Source organism: Palaemon carinicauda, chromosome 18 (genome assembly GCF_036898095.1).
Source record: "Palaemon carinicauda isolate YSFRI2023 chromosome 18, ASM3689809v2, whole genome shotgun sequence".
NCBI classification, from domain to species: Eukaryota; Metazoa; Arthropoda; class Malacostraca; order Decapoda; family Palaemonidae; genus Palaemon; species Palaemon carinicauda.
In genome coordinates, this window is record NC_090742.1 from 19,786,049 (window position 1) to 19,805,361 (window position 19,313).

A 19,313-nucleotide genomic window follows, 5' to 3' on the forward strand; every position below is an offset into this window, starting at 1 on the left:
GTAAGTCTGCAATCAGTTGAATAAAGGATCTGACAGAAGTACCCCTTCTATGGCACCAATCACAGATGACCCCTTTTACTTACTAGACTGATGTGGAAGACTTTCTAAGGTATCCAGACATCTGCACTGTGCTTTGCAAAAAGCCTTTCCGTTCAGAGGAGATGCTAGATATCCTCCATTTGTCAAGTGATGGATGTCACCAAGTTGTGGTTCCTCTGCAGGTAGGCCTACCACAGCAAGTTGGACCAAATGGGTAACTCTTGGTCATAAGTATTAGGATCCATTTCGCTTGAGGTTGCTTGGGGGCTACTGATGTCATCTTGAGGTTTGGGGTAGACAGTATCCTGTTCACCACCCTTCCAATCAGGTAAAACGGCAGAAAAACAGAGATGTCTATGCTGTCCCACGAATGTTAAAATGTGTCCTTTAATGCCGCTGCCTAATCTGGAGCGGATGAGTAGTAAATAGGGAGCTTCTTGTAGAGTCATCGCAAATATGTCGATCAAACTTCTTGTATCTCGTCACAAAGAGGTCGATCATTACGGTATCCCACAAAGTCAAAAGTCTCTTCACCACTTGGGAGGAGGAAGTAATACATTACACCTCTTGTTAGCTACAGAGACTGGATTCCTAGGAGTGAAAATGATAAATCGTTTCATGCTTCCAAATAGTAGAAAAACTGCGTTGAAGGAAATCTCTATTACGTTGTCTTAAAACCAGTATAACTAGGTGAAGCCATTGCACCAATGTCATCGTCATAGGGAATGGACTGGAAGGCAGAGGAGGCTGTAGATGCTCCCTTCCCTTACCTAAAGATGCCATGTCCAAAGTGATGGTGCCTCTAAAGGAGAGGACTAGTGATCAACTGCGCCTGCAGGGTAGCTGAACAGGATGGACAGGTCAGTCCAATGGAAAGAGACCCGTGAGGAGAAGACTTTGCCCTAAAAGGTGCCAGGGTTCGCAGGAGTCATTCCTTTGACGAAATATCCTCCAGTGGAAGTAGGCAAAAGTCGACTCGGTATGGGCTTGCCCTAAGGTTAAATCAATATCATTGTCCTTCATTGCCATCCCCTTGGAGGAGACCGACAGCGGAGGATCAGAAGCAACAGTACCAGGGGAGAGAACAGAGAGATCCCGCAGATTTCTTTGATTTCGAGGAAAACCACAAGGCGAAGAATCTATTCCTGCCATAATCCTGCAACTAGGAGGATTACCACTCCTTATATTCCTGTCACGGGTATGGCCGTAAGTAGTTATGACCCCTACAGGAAGGGCACAACAAACGGGGATCCACGACCAACTTGCTTATAAAGGTTCCGCACAGCGGGCAGGAATCTCCTCAGCAAGACCACATGCCTACACATGATTTCTAAACTTGATTCGTTCATAGCAGTCAGTCTTAAAAAAGATAAAATAAAAGAGGAAAGTTTGGGATACCTTGCACATGTCTATACAACTTGGTGGCTGAAGTTAAAGTGGCTTCTCAGTGAGTCAACACAAGTGTGTGGGGCTAACCTGCTAGCAACCATCAAAGTTATAAATTTTTAAAGCCAAGCTCTAGCTTTGCTGAAGTCATACTCCTATTAAAGGATGAGGGTTTGCATCTGTGTAAGAACAAATTTAAATGAAATTGCTTTAATATATCTAGCCATTCTTTCTGTTAAAGATTGAAATATTTTGGTTCAAATTTTTCCAGTTATTACCTATAATAAATTATAAAAGGAAACTGAAGCACAGAATCGAAGGAAATTGATTTCACTTACCAGCATAATATGGGTCAGAATCATGTGTATGGATTTTACCATTCCCAAAGTCAATAAATGCAAAATGCACAAATTATGGACAGTCAAGACATATCTTCTCTCTCTTCTCTGCTCAAAATCCTCTTTTCTACAACCCTTGCTTCCATTATGCCCCAGGTAATTTCTTCCTCATGCATGGGAATTTTCTTCTGAACGACTTGGGGATCCTCTTAGCTTTGTGGGCAGCCAAAGCGAGATGAACCAACTTGAACAAATGATAGCTTGCAAAATAAGGTACATCATTTAAAACCTTGTTCCTGTTTCCTAGATGTAGAAGAATCGGCTGAATTTGTCACCACACTGCACCTGAAAATGTCATAATCAATTAATGTCTGTGAGAATTGTAACAGTTATAGAATAATAATTTGGAAAATACCATAGTAGTTTTAAAAAGCTTGACTATAGATCAACAAGTATTTACAAATGCACAGTACAGTATACTACATGCAAAGTAGATTTCACCAAAAAATATACAAGAAAACCAGAAGAATTTTATACACTCCCTTCTTTTATTCGCACTCAGACTAATTGGGCATTCACATAAAATGGTAAATTTAATATAGTAAAGAATTACTGTATTCTTAATGTTAATTTTCATTCAGCATATACAGTACAGTACAATGACCATCACACATTTGATTATATATAAAATATCTAACAAAATCAGTGTTAGCGGAAGCCACTGAGCACCATGGGGGTTAAAACCTGCTGTTGGACCTTGAAGTAAATGTTTAAGAATTTGGACAGCAAGTAGTAAATAGAAAACTAAGAACATAGTAAACTAGAGGGCTAAAAATGAGGTACTGTACAGCTAAGGGTGTCTCAGGAACACTCCAATGACCACATGAGTAATACAGTATCTATAGTGCAATGCATGATGTGCACCAATAACACTACTCCAGATGAAGCACTGCAAGTAGAGAACAGGTTAATTGGAGGAACAAATTCTCCTAGGAAGTGCCGTAGTATCCTCAAAGGGCAGAGTAGCAAGTCATCTTGATCCTCATTTGTTGCTTTTTGTAGAGAAGAGATGAAGAAGGACTCGAAGTTGTGAACGCCTGGGTTCTAGGTCCTGGTAATAAACGAACAAAGATGATGAAAACCTTATTCCATCCTTCAGACTAATTAGTAACACAGGTAAAGTCATGCTCATCGCCTCCTCGCTTCGCTAAGGCAAGGAGGACCATCTTGATGGTCAATCCCTATCTGATACCTGTCTTATGGGATTAATGTATGTGGGCACGCATGAGACACCTAAGGACTCTATAGATATTCCATTTCGCTGCTTGAGTTCCTGAGGGGGGCAAGACTGAAGTAACTCGAGAGTTGACAATTCCCAGGTAGAGCAAAGTTCTAAGGTCTTGGCTGAAAAACCGGTTCCAGGCAGAGTTATAGCCTTTCGCAGATGAGATTGAGAAGTATCTTTGATGAAGATAGACTAGGAAATCAGCTGATGCGAATGCCATTCCTTAACCATAAGTTGAGTAATCTGTGAATCAAATGGGTGTTATGATGTATGCATCTAGATAATAACAGGGGTGTTGGAAGGCATTCTCAAATGCTGCTATTGAATTTGGTATTGGAAAGCATGTCAATCTATTGATATTGCCAAAGAGAAAGATGACTTTTTGCCACTTAAGGACGTAGGGATTACTTCTGATCCTATACTGTGTCTACTCAAAACTTTCCTCTTGTCTGGATGAACCTTGCTGACTTCTAGGCCACACCACCAAATGTCCAGAAGTGCTTAATCAAACTCTGTTGGGAAACTTGTAAAACTAGCAATCCCGCATGCATTTCCAGAAATTTATTATGTAAGTGCATTTCTTCCAACCATATCCTCAAGACAGACAGGCTCCTTAGGTTTGAGTCCCATTCCTCCTTGGATAATTTTGTGCATAGTAGCATTTCAGGAGGCGAGAAGTTTCCCCCAACAAAGATTCTGTAATTCAACCACCATGCTAGATCATCCAAAGTTCTTGTTCAAGCAAAACCAGATGGCATGGGGAACTTCTAAATGCCAGCTAATGACGCTTCAAACACGACTAGAGTGATCACTTGTGGAGACGCCTGAGAGGAACGAGCTTCTCCGCTAATAACTATAATAAAACCGAAAGTAGTCCCAGAAGATGTTGCCACTGTTAATATGGAGGTTCGTGTTGTGTGGGAACAGTTGTGCTGCCTCCATGAATCTGCTGCAATGATTATCCAATGGAAGACACTCGCAGTTGCTGAGCCTATCAGTATTTTCTGGTACTCTATCCTACGGTTAGGCATCCAACTGTACTTTTTCTTACTGACCACAAAAACAGAAAGAAGTCTGACTAAAACCTGATGCAATCGTCTCTTGCCAGGATGACAGACGCACCCAATTATCGAGATACAGTACTGTACCTCGGTAGATGAATTCTATTCAAGTTTAGCTGATGTAGAGACCAGCGTGAACACTTGGGAAGTGGTAGACAGTCTGAAGAACAGGGCTTTGAACTGGTACACTATTCTCCCAATAATGAAGCAGATACTTACTAGTTCTTAACATAACATATTTATGGCTTAACTTTGCGTTAATATGAATGCAACTTTCACTTTCATTCTAAATACTTGTCATTCATGTAAAAAAAAAAAAGATTTATTATTTATAACACAAACCCTTTTTGGTTTGACTATAGTTATGGACGGGGAAAACTCTCCTACTAAACCCCAACTTTGCCCTATAGAAAAATGGGCGTTTCCTTCGAAAATTACACTTATTTTTTTTTTACTGCAAATAAATGCTTAATGATATATATACTGCATATCTATATCTGCCAATAATGGGGGACCCCACTGGGAATCCGGGGTTTTGGGTGGGGAAAACAGAGGAAATGGTATATAATGGTAAAACAAACCTTTTCATCGCTATACATCATGTTCCTGGACATATAATAAATCCATGTAAAACTGCACTAATTATCTATATCCTCTACTAATCATATATTTTTCCTTTGTTTGTTGATATTCTATGGGTCAGTTATATTCGCTCCCATTCGTTCGTATGTACGTACCAGTTTTAGAACTTCTATGCATAAACCCCAATCCCCTTTATTTTGACCAATAGGATTACTGATTTCTTTACAAATCCTCCCCATTGTCATTCAAGGATTTTTACCCATGACATTCAAGTATTCTACTTGACTTAATCCTTCTTATATCGCATGTACCCTTCCTTTTAAGTAATACTCACATGTACATCTTACGTAAAAGGATTACTCATTTTCTTATAAACCCTCCTCATTTTCTTTAAGTATTCTACTGTACTTAATCTGACCCTTTTAATATCGTATGTACCCATCCTTTTATGCAATACCCACATGGACATATTGCATCTTATCCTAGCCATTCTTCTAATACCGTATTTTTGGGCTCAAGCCTGCGTCCCCTGTTGATATACGATGTCTTAAAGGGAAACCTTTAGGATACTCGCTCCAGAAGTTAGAATTCTGTGATAACTTGTGGTTAAATTCTCTGGGAATATTTAGTAGTTATATACCCAAGGAAGCTACCAAAAAGGAACCTTCCATCAGGACGCCATGGCTATCTCACCCAAAAATAGATTTTTCGCTTCGCTCAAAATCCGTTGTTTAAGCAATACCCAAGGGGACACATTTTTTACCCTAGTTATTCAAATAAACTACGAGACTTCACCCCCCTAATACCGTTATGTATTCGTTGATGTAATACCCACCTGTATATTTCTCTTTTGTTTCCATACCCCTTGTTTTCTCCCTTATTACATTTCAATTTATTAAGGAAATCATACCATGAAACGGGTACATACCTCTCAATCATAATATTATAATTGTAAATATTTATCCGACCAACATTTTACTTTACAATTTTTGGTCATTCCTGTTTTTCCTTTGTTATTACCTTATTACTGTACAGTGAACCCTCGTTTATCGCGGTAGATAGGTTCCAGACGCGGGCGCGATAGGTGAAAATCCACGAAGTAGTGACATCATATTTACCTATTTATTTAACATGTATATTCGGACTTTTAAAACCTTCCCTTGTACGTAGTACTGTTAACAAACCACCCTTTAATGTACAGAACACTTAATGCATGTACTACAGCACCCTAAACTAAAACAGGCACAAATATTAAAGGCGATTTTATATCATGCGTTTCCTAAACACCTAAAAGGCACGATAAAAAATGGCAACCAATGTTTTGTTTACGTTCATCTCTGATCATAATGAAGAAACAAACTCATTTAGTGTACACATATATGTATAGGTTAGTTTTTGCATCGATTATATTGATTATACAGTACTGTATGTTGATTTTTTTATTACCAATGTTTTAGTTTACGTATTTTTCTTAGGACTTCCAAATGAAATCTTTTTCTTTATGACGCCGCCTGAAACGACGGCGTGTACGCTCAGTAAACAACCACGCTCAGAACAAACAAGGCATTTAACGCGCATGATGATAGTGATAAATGATACAGTACATACAGTATTTACAGTAAAAGCATTTACAAAATATGTTACCTTACAAATATAAATTATACAGTATTGTACGTAGCAAAGCAGGAAAACAATTTACGAGAGAGAGAGAGAGAGAGAGAGAGAGAGAGAGAGAGAGAGAGAGAGAGAGAGAGAGAGAGAGATTGTTTTACGTACGTAAATGTAAATTTTAAACAAAAAAAATATGATAGGTTACAACATGTAGACTTTTAAAACCTTCCCTTTAACTTAATGCATACAGTACGTACATTACTAAACTATAAAACAGGCAGTAAGAATATTAAAGTAAAAAAATAAAGATTGTTACTGTACTCACCACGAAAGAAGTTGAAGAAAAACTTGAATGGTGATGGCGATGAATTTGCTGCACAGTAGAAATGATGATGATGAAGCTGATGATGTGTTCTACTGTGCAGTCAATGATAGTATTTTACGTGTCTTCAGACGGAGGTGTCTTTTCCTGGGACACCTCTTCAACTTCTTCAATTTCTTCCGAAGGCGTACTAGCAGGAGGAACTGGCTCTTTTTTGCGAGGCTGGAAAAACATTGTGATCGGAAGTTGCTGCCGCTGCTTCTTTTTTCGCTCTAAGAGCATCCTGTAGGGAGTCATGATGTCATCGACCTTGTTGGAGAATTGCATAGACCGAACCATATCCTCGTCCCACTCTTGTAACATTTCTTTCGCCTCCTTGATATGGTTGCAGAACTTGGCAAGCCGTTCTAATGTTAAGCCCGTTTCTTCGACATTTTCTTGGGTCTCTTCCTGGGTATCACTCTCTTCCTCACTTGCCGATTTCGTCAAGTCTTCGAGGTCTGCGTCAGTTAGGGGCTGGGAATGGCAGTCCAACAACTCGTCGACGTCTTCAGTCGTCATGTCGCCAAACCCGTCACCTCCAATTATGGCAGCCAACTGCACAGATTTCCGTATTGCAGAGTGTTGGATTTCCGACGGAGTAAATCCCTTGTCGTCGTAAACAATATCGGGCCACAACTTCTTCCAGCTCGCATTCACGGTTGCAGGTTTCATCTCTTGAAGTGCCTTCTGAATATTCTGCAGGCACGTGGCTATGGTGTACTGCCGCCAGTACGCCTTCAAGTTGAAATCTTCATCCTCGTCATCTTGGGCAGCATCCACACACGCAACGAGGTCCGCCAAGGTATTCTTCGTGTAGAGGGCCTTGAACGCCCTGATAACCCCCTGGTCCATCGGTTGAATTAATGACGTGGTGTTGGGTGGCAGGAAATCAACCTGAATGCCCTCATGCGACAGGTCAGTTGCGTGTCCACCAGCGTTATCCATAAGGAGAAGGATCTTGAATGGCAAGCCCTTCTCTACGAGATATTTGCTGACTTGCGGGATAAAACACTGGTGGAACCAGTTGGAGGTCAGCATCTTCGTAATCCATGCTTTTTGATTATGCATCCAGTACACGGGAAGGAGATTCTTATTTTTATTTTTCAAAGCGCGAGGATTTTTCGACTTACAAATAAGCCCCGGCTTTAACAAAAATCCAGCAGCATTGCCACACATCACGAGGGTAACGCGATCCTTGAATGCCTTAAAGCCAGAGGCTTTGGCTTCCTCTTTGAACAGGAAAGTTCGCGACGGCATTCTCTTCCAAAACAAGCCAGTCTCATCCATATTAAACACTTGTTCCGGCTTGTATCCACCTTCGGCGATAATATTCTTGAACGTCTGGTTTACGTAAGTTTCAGCAGCGGCAGTGTCAGCGGAAGCAGACTCCCCATGCAGGGAAACGCTTTTCAGGGCGAAGCGTTTCTGAAACTTCGCGAACCATCCTTTGCTTGCGGAAAAACGTTTCTGAGGCTGGGAATCAGTGGATGTCCCTGGTTGAGGATCATCTGCATCATCATCATCTTCAGCATGGTTGCCGTCGTCGTCTTTAGGTTCCTTTGCAGCAAAATTCTCATATAAACTCAAAGCCTTTGTTTGGATGGTGTTCGTATCCAACGCTATGTTCTTCTTCCGGCAGTCGGCAATCCACACAGCTAAAGCACCTTCCATGCGTACGATCGTTTTATTACGCGTTGTAACGACTCGCTTCGCTGATCTGCTAAAGGTGATTGCAGCCGTCTTTCTAATGTTCGCCTCGTCCTTTTTGATATAGCGAACGGTGGATTCGTTGATGCCAAAATGGCGGCCGGCGGCCGCGTAACTTCTACCATCTTTTAACATGTCGAGAAGCGTAACCTTCTCAGCTATCGTCATCATCCTTCGGTGGCGTTTAGGCTCACTACCAGCCTTAAGAGAAGCAGAACGCTTGGGAGCCATTACAGTAAGATTTACGTACAGTACTGTAACAAAAAGTTCAACTTAAAAAGGTCGCACACAGCACAGATTAAACTTCACAAACTTAAGAACGTCTACTCAGCGATACGCGGTAACAGAGAGTGAACGATCCAGCCCCGCGAGAACTTTGATGCTGCGGGTAGAAGATGCGGGCAAAACACCAATCACAGGCTAGATAACAAAACTTGAGTTCTAATTCGTCATCTATCAGCGCTTGAACCAATCACAACCCGTCTTACAGTACTATGATGCGTTGGTTACTCATAGAAGATGCCCCGCGCATACTGAACGTACGTAGATTAAGTACAATACCGTAATAATAATAAATAATGATAATAATACTGTACAGTAATAATAATAATAATGATAATAATAATAACAATAATAATTTTATTAACAACAACAATAATAATAATAATAACAATAATAATAAAAATTTACGTACGCTATTTTACGCCTCTCTCTCTCTCTCTCTCTCTCTCTCTCTCTCTCTCGTACGCTTATTCGAGATGTGATTTTTTCAACAAAGAATATTATTGGATGCAGTACTGTACTACGTACGTATACATACAAAAGATTCATGGAAAAGAAGCACATCCATTACAGTACACACCATTCTAATATGGTATGACTGCATCTGATTTGCGTTTCATGTTCGATTTAATTTTACTACGTACTGAATTATCGTATGATCACATTCTCTTTTCGTGTTTTATTTCTTTCTGTGCTGAATTATATATCATATGTAATGCAATGAACAATCAGTAAGAGCAGATATTACTAATTACAGTATTAATGGAATTACAGGTAACAAAATATCGTATTTGGGGGTCTTCAGATTTCGCGGTATTTTCAAATTTTCCGGAAAATCCACGATTTGTATATATATATGGGTAATGGAAAAACCCCGCGAAGTGGTGAATCCGCGATTGTCGAACCGCGAAGTAGCGAGGGTTCACTGTACACCCGGTTTTCACATAAATACTTACTCTGAACAAGTTTCCCACACAACTTCAAGTTTACTTTAAAGACTCCGTTCTGTTTCCGTTAACCAATCACATACTCATAACTATGTAAAGTTACCACATGGGGGGGGGGGGTAGTATTTCCCCAACCCCTTTTCTTATCACTTCAAGTGCTCGCACCAGTCCCTTCACAGGCCTTTTCCCATGTTAAGCTATTGTCCGTGTTCTACTCCTTTCGAGTACTGTACTGTACTATTATAACACTTCCAATAGAAACGTGTAGTGGTTATAGTTATCCATACCCAAAAGCTGCAGAGAAGTTTAACGGAAATTACCAAATGTAGTTAACACGTTTTCCTAAGAACAAAGTTATACGGCAATACAGTAGTTAAAGTGCCTCAAGTGTCGTTCCTGGTTACCATATAGGAAAGTGATCCCAAACCTTCAACGTCCCGATCATAAGTCATTTTTACTTTAAGTTTAATTATCTGGATAGAGAATGCAGTTCATTATTGAAGTTACATTGATGTAAGCGTGCGCAGCTCAACATTACTGCTTGCCAGTCCACATGGAGCTTTAAGTTTTTATTTTTCGTCGAGCAAAGAGAGCCGACGGTGGAACAAAATTCATTAGATTTAGGGTAAAACATTGCTAATGTTAGCGTGCGCAGCTCAACATTACCTCTTACCAGTACATACGGAGCTTGGTGATCTTAGTTTTTCGTGAGTGAAGTGACCACACGACAAAGCAAGAACCATTAGATTTAGGGTAATAATCATTTTGAACAAGAAATAAGTTTTCCTGTAGTGAATAAAGTGATTTCACCAAATTTGACTTCATTTCAATTACCTGTTTTAACGAGTGTGTAGTGGGGAACAAAGTAGTCCAACTGGTTGTTCTGTTTGTTTGAGGTTGAAATAAAGGTATCATTTAGTTATATACCATTATTTACAACAGGAAAACATTTTCTGTTCGAAATATTTCCCTGTCCATAAATATAATTTTACCCACATTTTCTGACTCACTTTATGTGTAGCCTAACTTCAGTCATACAAAGTTACTCACAATTTTTCTTTTATTTTACCATTTTATCTTATAAGAATCAGGATGCTATTGTGGCACTGTCGGTATATCCATTTGTTTAACTCGAACAAACGTTACATACATAAAGTGATTCTGGGAAAACAGTATCGACGGGGTAAATGTCTAGGAAAGGGCCGCATGAAGATATCAGTGATATTCAATGTATTTATACTAGAATGTGTAGGAATGTATGTAAATAGTGGTATACGAGTGAGATAATTTAGTGAAATTCAATAAGTCGAAATATCGACTATCAAACTCACGCTACTCTTGTCTTAATCCCAGAATTTTTCTAAGTCTGTTATTATTGTTGACTGTCTTGTTTTTAGCTCAAATGAGCCCTGTAACTACTATACTCCGCAGACAAACTAGTCCACTATGACATCTTACACGTTTGGCCCTGAATATCACTGTGGCCTTAAGGGGGGGGGGGGTTTACAAGGGGGAAGAGGTCCCCCCAGGTAGGCTTAGGTAGGGGTACAGGGCCCTAGGTTAGGTTAAGTGGTTGTATTAGGTTCGGTAGTGCCCCGAAAATCACTTTTCTCCTCCTCCTCCCCCCACCCAAAAACCCCGCTTCCCACAGGGGTCCCCCATAATTGTAGTGGTAGATTTATGCTTACATTCTGTGTAAGAGTAAATCTTAGTTTCTTTTATATTAATTTCCTCATGTTTCTATGCGATGTGCAACACCAATCTGGTCGTCTTTTGCCGTTTTTCGTCGTTAATACTTGAAAAACAGGTGCGGCCTTCTCTTGGACATTTACTTAAACGGGTCATGAATATGGTTCATCATAAATCTGGGTGGTGTTAATGTCATATACCAAAAAATATTGGTAGCCTACTTATCCTCTTTTGCCCTACCAAAGCTACCGATATTCTAGTTCACCGTTTGGCCAAAGCTACACTGATATTTTACTTCTCTGTTCTAGGATGCTTTCCACTACTAACAAGTAAAGTTTGACAAATACACATATTCTTAGGGTATAATACTGGTCGCCTAGCCTAAGGTAGGCCACTAACCCAAGGCAACCAGCCAAATGCCTCGTAAATAACCTAAATAACTTACAAACATAATACTGCAAACAATGATAAGTTTGATAGCAAGGAATAAAAAAACTATCCTTACTACCTAAGCAGTAATTACTATCAAATTACCATCAAACAGTAATAAAAATGGAAGAATATAGAAAAAATACATACCATGACAGACGAACAAAAATGGCTACCGCACCCACTAACAGCTGTACAAGTGACGTTGGACAGATGACGTAAGCACGTGGTCACGTGACGTCTCTCTCTCTCTCTCTCTCTCTCTCTCTCTCTCTCTCTCTCTCTCTCTCTCTCTCTCTCTAATATTGCTACTACTACTAGCAAACCTACTAATAATACTAACATTACAAATAATAATAACTAATATCCTTTATTAGTTGGCATTTATAGAGCACCTTTATCAACGTAGTTTCCCAAATGGTATAAAAGGTTGGATTAGGCCAGCTGATTCCCCGGGAATAACTAAATAATGGCTCTACCTCCACTAGCCAAGAGATAAGTATAAATTGCATTAAGCAAATCCCATTTCATTCAAGAAAAATACAATGCGTCATACCCGAAAAATATTTGGAATGTAACCTGTTTGTCTTTAAATGCATCCATCCATCCATTCATGCATACACTATATATATATATATATATATATATATATATATATATATATATATATATATATATATATATATATATATATATATATATATATATATATATATATGTATATATATATATATATGTATATACATACATACATACATATATATATATATATATATATATATATATATATATATATATATATATATATATATATACATATATATATATATGTCTTATTTATAACTGTAATCGAACAGTTTAACATGTTTTTTCAAAAAGGCCCATAAAAGAAACACAGGAAATATGAATAAATCACACTATATTTCGGTCAATAAACATCGACCCTCTTCAGGATGTAAAGTACAAGTGAGGCTTACAGTGGAGAGTGACGGTTTATATATGAAAGCAAAAGGGTGTGTTCAATTGTTCTATAGTTGTTATAATTGCTGGAAGGATTAGCCAAATTTAATTACATCCAGGTGCGTGTTCTTATTGTTGAGCCGCTTGGAGGAAGTCTTGACCTCTGATGCATGTCTGGTGGCCGGTCTCCGTGGATTATCTTCTTAATGATAGGGTTGAGAAGAGTATTGTCCACTGTGTCAGCTTTCCATTGGCCCCCACATAGGTTCATTGTGTTTGATTGATTTATGATGGCTGATTCCAGGATTTTCCTTCTGTACGGACAGGTACTCTTAAAAAGCAAAGACGACTCACTCCAGTTAATCTGGTGCCCTAAATCCCTAAGGTGAATGAAAATCCCCGAGTTTTCATACCCATATCTAACAGATCTTTTGTGTTCGGATAATCTTTGAGATAGCGAACGGCCAGTTTGCCCAACGTACACTTTTTCACAATCCCTGCATGGTACTTTGTAAACGCCGGATTCTATCTCTCTTTTATTTTGATAAACATTAATAAGGGCGCTTCCTATGGTCTTTGGATATGAAAAAACAAAGGGGTTCTCAGTTTTGATATGATTTGTTATATTTTTAATACCTTCTATATATGGGAGTTTTATCTTATTTTTAAAATCTCTTTGGTTAGTAACATCATGATCTTTATAATATATCGTGTTGGCTTTGTTGATGGCCTTTTCTATGACATACGTCGGGTAGAATAGCTGGGCGAGTTGTTTACGGATGATTTCAAATTCTTTATTTAGGTAGGCTGGGGAACAAATTCTCAAACCTCTAAGAAATAGATTGCAAGCTACTCCAATTTTTACAGAAATGTCGTGATAACTAAAAAAATGAATGTAGGAAATAGAGAAAGTTGGTTTTCTATACACAGTAAAATTATACCCCGTCGATTCCCTTATAATTAGTATGTCCAAAAAAGCTAATTTTCCATCTTTTTCCCATTCAGTTTTAAATTTTATGCTAGGGACTAGGGAATTTAGATTATTGAAAAATATATTGAAATCTCCCCAGCTATCATCCCAATATGTGAAAATGTCATCAACATAGCGTTGCCAAACCATGTTTGTAGGTTTAATTGTTGTTAAAATTTCTGTTTCAAAGTATTCCATGTAGAGGTTAGCTAAAATTGGAGATAACGGGCTGCCCATACTACAACCAAATTTCTGTTTGTAAAAATTTCCATTGAAAGAGAAAACGTTATTTGACACGCTTAGTTTAATTAACTTAATTGTTTTTTCAATACCGAGGGGGAAGTGATCTTCGTAAGGGATTAATTTTTCCCTCAAGAAACCTAATACGTCGTTGATCGGGACCTTTGTAAATAGGGATTCTACGTCAAGACTCAAGAGTTTTACATTGTTTACCGGGATATTTAATCTATTGAATTTCTGGATGAAGTCCTCTGCATGCTTAATATGAGCTGAAGAAAAGCTCCCTAGAAAGGGAGACAGCAAGTCTGCTAACCATTTTGATAAATTATATATAAATGACCCTTTACATGAGACGATTGGGCGTAAGGGAATACCGTCCTTATGAGTTTTTGGGAGCCCGTAAAAATATGGCAACGAGGGGTTCATGACTTTGAATTTTTCTAAGACCTCGATGTCTTTTTTATTATTTCCGATTTTTCTTACGGATTTGAAAAACTCCGGAGCAACAGAGTTACGGGGATCTTTTGTTAGCTTTTCATATGTAGTGTCATCGTTTAGGAGTTGTTGAACTTTGTTGACATACGTCTCTTTATCAAGAATGACTATTTTTCCGTCTTTATCCGATTTTGTGATGATGATATTATCGGTTTTGTTTAATGAAAAAATTGCATTATGAAACCTTCTGGGAAGCGGATTTTTACTGTTACTTTGTTCTAATGCATTTAACAAGATTCCTTTTAGGCAAGTTTCATCTTTTTCAAAATTGTTTTTAGAGAAATGTTTATCGAAGGCCACCACATAATCAAAATGACTTTCCCGTCCGGGTTTCATAGCAAAAGAGATACCTAGATTCAGAGCTGTTTGCTCATTCACTGTGAGTGGACGGTTCGATAAATTCAAAACGTTATTTTCCAATCCTAAATTATTCCATGTACTATTTCGTATGAGTCTTTCTAATTTATTATTCAATTTCTCGGAGTGAGTCACACTACTATTAATAGCACCAGTCAGCACATATGAAGAAAGATCTCTGTACATACCATCATCTCGGCATAGCAGACGAAGAGATACCCCCAATTCACTTATATTCCTCCGTGATACATAGATGTCATGATTTGCTGACATAATTCGTTCTTGCAGAAATGTCCTGGAGGAATTAGGAAAGGGGTCCGATGTTGATGTCCAGCGTGAAAAGCCATACATTTTTGGTATAACTTGTTCTTGCAGACACTCTTCAAGAAACCATTTCTGGTTTTTCCTCCGGTGAAGTCCCTGCACAAGTCGTTCATAACGTCTGAATATATGCTTGATATCGGCATTCCAACTGAAGATATGGAAAAAACGAAGGGGTTCCATGATGGGCTAATATGTCTTATTTGGTTGTAGTATGGGCAGCCCGTTATCTCCAATTTTAGCTAACCTCTACATGGAATACTTTGAAACAGAAATTTTAACAACAATTAAACCTACAAACATGGTTTGGCAACGCTATGTTGATGACATTTTCACATATTGGGATGATAGCTGGGGAGATTTCAATATATTTTTCAATAATCTAAATTCCCTAGTCCCTAGCATAAAATTTAAAACTGAATGGGAAAAAGATGGAAAATTAGCTTTTTTGGACATACTAATTATAAGGGAATCGACGGGGTATAATTTTACTGTGTATAGAAAACCAACTTTCTCTATTTCCTACATTCATTTTTTTAGTTATCACGACATTTCTGTAAAAATTGGAGTAGCTTGCAATCTATTTCTTAGAGGTTTGAGAATTTGTTCCCCAACCTACCTAAATAAAGAATTTGAAATCATCCGTAAACAACTCGCCCAGCTATTCTACCCGACGTATGTCATAGAAAAGGCCATCAACAAAGCCAACACGATATATTATAAAGATCATGATGTTACTAACCAAAGAGATTTTAAAAATAAGATAAAACTCCCATATATAGAAGGTATTAAAAATATAACAAATCATATCAAAACTGAGAACCCCTTTGTTTTTTCATATCCAAAGACCATAGGAAGCGCCCTTATTAATGTTTATCAAAATAAAAGAGAGATAGAATCCGGCGTTTACAAAGTACCATGCAGGGATTGTGAAAAAGTGTACGTTGGGCAAACTGGCCGTTCGCTATCTCAAAGATTATCCGAACACAAAAGATCTGTTAGATATGGGTATGAAAACTCGGGGATTTTCATTCACCTTAGGGATTTAGGGCACCAGATTAACTGGAGTGAGTCGTCTTTGCTTTTTAAGAGTACCTGTCCGTACAGAAGGAAAATCCTGGAATCAGCCATCATAAATCAATCAAACACAATGAACCTATGTGGGGGCCAATGGAAAGCTGACACAGTGGACAATACTCTTCTCAACCCTATCATTAAGAAGATAATCCACGGAGACCGGCCACCAGACATGCATCAGAGGTCAAGACTTCCTCCAAGCGGCTCAACAATAAGAACACGCACCTGGATGTAATTAAATTTGGCTAATCCTTCCAGCAATTATAACAACTATAGAACAATTGAACACACCCTTTTGCTTTCATATATAAACCGTCACTCTCCACTGTAAGCCTCACTTGTACTTTACATCCTGAAGAGGGTCGATGTTTATTGACCGAAATATAGTGTGATTTATTCATATTTCCTGTGTTTCTTTTATGGGCCTTTTTGAAAAAACATATATATATATATATATATATATATATATATATATATATATATATATATATATATATATATATATATATATATATATATATATATATATATATGTATGTATATATATATATATATATATATATATATATATATATATATATATATATATATATATGTATATATATGCATACATACATACATATATATATATATATATATATATATATATATATATATATATATATATATATATATATATATATATATATATATATACACACCCTTTAATATCAAATTCGTTCTTCCATGAGATCTGACCCACGCCCAAATAGTCTCAAGCAATGCAAGAGTTTCCACAGTTATTGGCAGTGGGTATAGACTTATAAAAATAGGAAGACAGCAGCTGTCTTTTTAGTAGCTTTCTACATGCAGGGCGTACAGTTTTGCAAACTGCTTCCTCAAATTAATCATCCTATTTCCATTTATTTACAAACCAACACTAACTGGAATACTACTCAGCCAACTACGAAGTTTTCCTTTGTGAAAATAAGAGAAAAGTTTAAAAGAACTTGTAAATTACGCAATATTTTACAACAGCTAATTAAAAAACGGATAACATTAAAATAAACTAACCAGATAATGTAACTTATTACAATTCTATTTTAAAAATCGTCAAGTCCTTGATCACACATTAACAAAAGCAAATATTCATCCCTTTTATATGCCAAAATAAAGGATACAACCAGCCTACATACTTAAGTCTTTAATGCCATCTACAGCATGGCAAAATATTCAAATATTGTAAAGTCGAATGCCTTTATGGTCATAGTCGGGATAGCTCTACGCTTTAAACTTATTTAGAATGATCTTGGACACCACCCCCAACCGTAGCAGACTACAGCTCTTAGAGTATTTATAGACACAAAAAAGGACGGTGAGATCATTACCTCTACTACATAAGTCACCCATGTGAGACGTAACATCTGAAAATGGGAATCTATAATTTTCTCTATTACTACCAAATTTTACGATTGGCGAACTGACAAACCCCCTCTACACAGGCCTGCCAGACATATCAATGGCAAAAATAATACGAAAAATAACTTACTATACTCCTCAATTGGAGACGTTCATTAATGGTGAATGTTGTTGTTGTAGATGATAGGTTAACTGTTCCCCCCAGCCATCTTTGAAGTCCGTAGCTTTCTTTCATTATTCTCACTGAAACACAAAAAGAAAAATGAGCTTTCGTGAGCTTATTCTTTCACCTATAATAATGGACATTTTTTTATATATTTACCAACAATTTGATTTCACGATACAAAATTATTTCTTACAAGAAATAATGAGCGAGTATGGGGATCCTGAACGGACTTCAAATTTAGATTACAATCTTTTGGGGTTAGTTGGTAAGGGATAAAACTACTAAAGTTAAGTAAGAAGTCAATTAATTCATATTTTTGTCCCTTAGAACCTGCAGTTTATATTAGTTCAAATTTCCCTACCCATGAAAAAAAAACTGTTAAACATCTTCGGTGACCCTTGGGATTGTGACGTCACCCTTCAAGGACCCTAAACAATGTAAACAAAACTATATAACTTTAAGATCCATGGGAGGGCTGTCGATTGAGTACTAGAAAAACTATTGTATTTTTAAATATGTTTTACCAGCAAAAATTAATAAAATATTTCGAGTATCAAAGAACATAAAATGAAACTTATAAATGTTGAATAAATACGTTTATATTATCTAAATCTACATAAATAAGGAGACAACTGATAATCTAATGCAGTCCAGTACACATGGTAACAATGTTGATATTTACGATGTTCACAAAGAACTGGAAATACTTCAATAATATAAAGGTTTTGTACATAATTTTAATCGATTATTACTGATTAAACAAGCTTGGCTGTCCGTGTCTTGAATTTTGTGTCGGGTAAAACCTATTAGCTTTCTACAATAAACAAAAAACAATGATTTGAGGTATTATTAATTCATTCTTCTTGGGACGAATGGCAATAATCTGGTGGTAAACGTAGGTTGTAAAGGACTTTTATGAAGTGTTGTTTCCAATTAATTTCGTCATAATTTGTCTCTGATCAAACGCCATTACTTGTATTACCCGTTAATTTTATCTTAGTTTTGGAGGGGTATTTAACAAATGAATTTCAATGACGTTATTGCTTGGATGCTTCGCCAAAATAAGTAAAATAACTTACTATACTCCTCAGTTGGAGACGTTCATTACTGGTGAATGTTGTTGTTGTAGATGATAGGTTAACTGTTCTCCCCAGCCATCTTTGAAGTCCGTAGCTTTCTTTCATTATTCTCACTGAAACAAAAAGAATTTTATCTTAGTTTTGGAGGGGTATTTAACAAATTAATTTCAATGATGTTATTGCTTGGATGCTTCGCCACAATAAGTAAAAGTGTTACGCAATCAAATCACAGATTATTTTTAATATCCTAAACACATTACTTTAAGAAGCTTGATAGCAGATCCATAAATGCACAAAATTGTGATATAATCACAAGATATTTCAAAACTCCCTGCCTTACTATGTAACATGTTTGAGTTTCCTTCAATTAACCCTTTCACCCCAAAAGGACGTACCGGTACGTTCTTGTAAAACACTGTTAATTACATATTTTTACATAGTTTTGATAATTATATAAGAAACTTCAGGCATTTTCCAAAAGAATGAGACCAACCTGACCTCTCTAGGACAAAAATTAAGCCTGTTACAGC

At 37.3% G+C, this 19,313-nt stretch overlaps 1 long non-coding RNA gene across 3 annotated transcripts in view; it reads right to left on the minus strand.

The window, feature by feature from the left end:
- The window catches only part of LOC137657687 (uncharacterized), a 46,203-nt gene extending 27,304 nt beyond the window's left edge, over positions 1–18,899 (minus strand). For 2 of the 3 annotated variants that reach the window (XR_011047187.1, XR_011047186.1), the window contains exons 1-2: positions 11,871–11,914; positions 1,764–2,108 (exon numbers count right to left, since the gene is read on the minus strand). This is a non-coding gene — a long non-coding RNA (uncharacterized lncRNA). Of the gene's footprint in view, positions 1–1,763; positions 2,109–11,870; positions 11,915–17,668; positions 17,782–18,783 lie in introns of those variants that run through there. The other variant, XR_011047188.1, reaches the window with a different exon arrangement.
- Between the last annotated feature and the right edge of the window lie 414 nt (positions 18,900–19,313).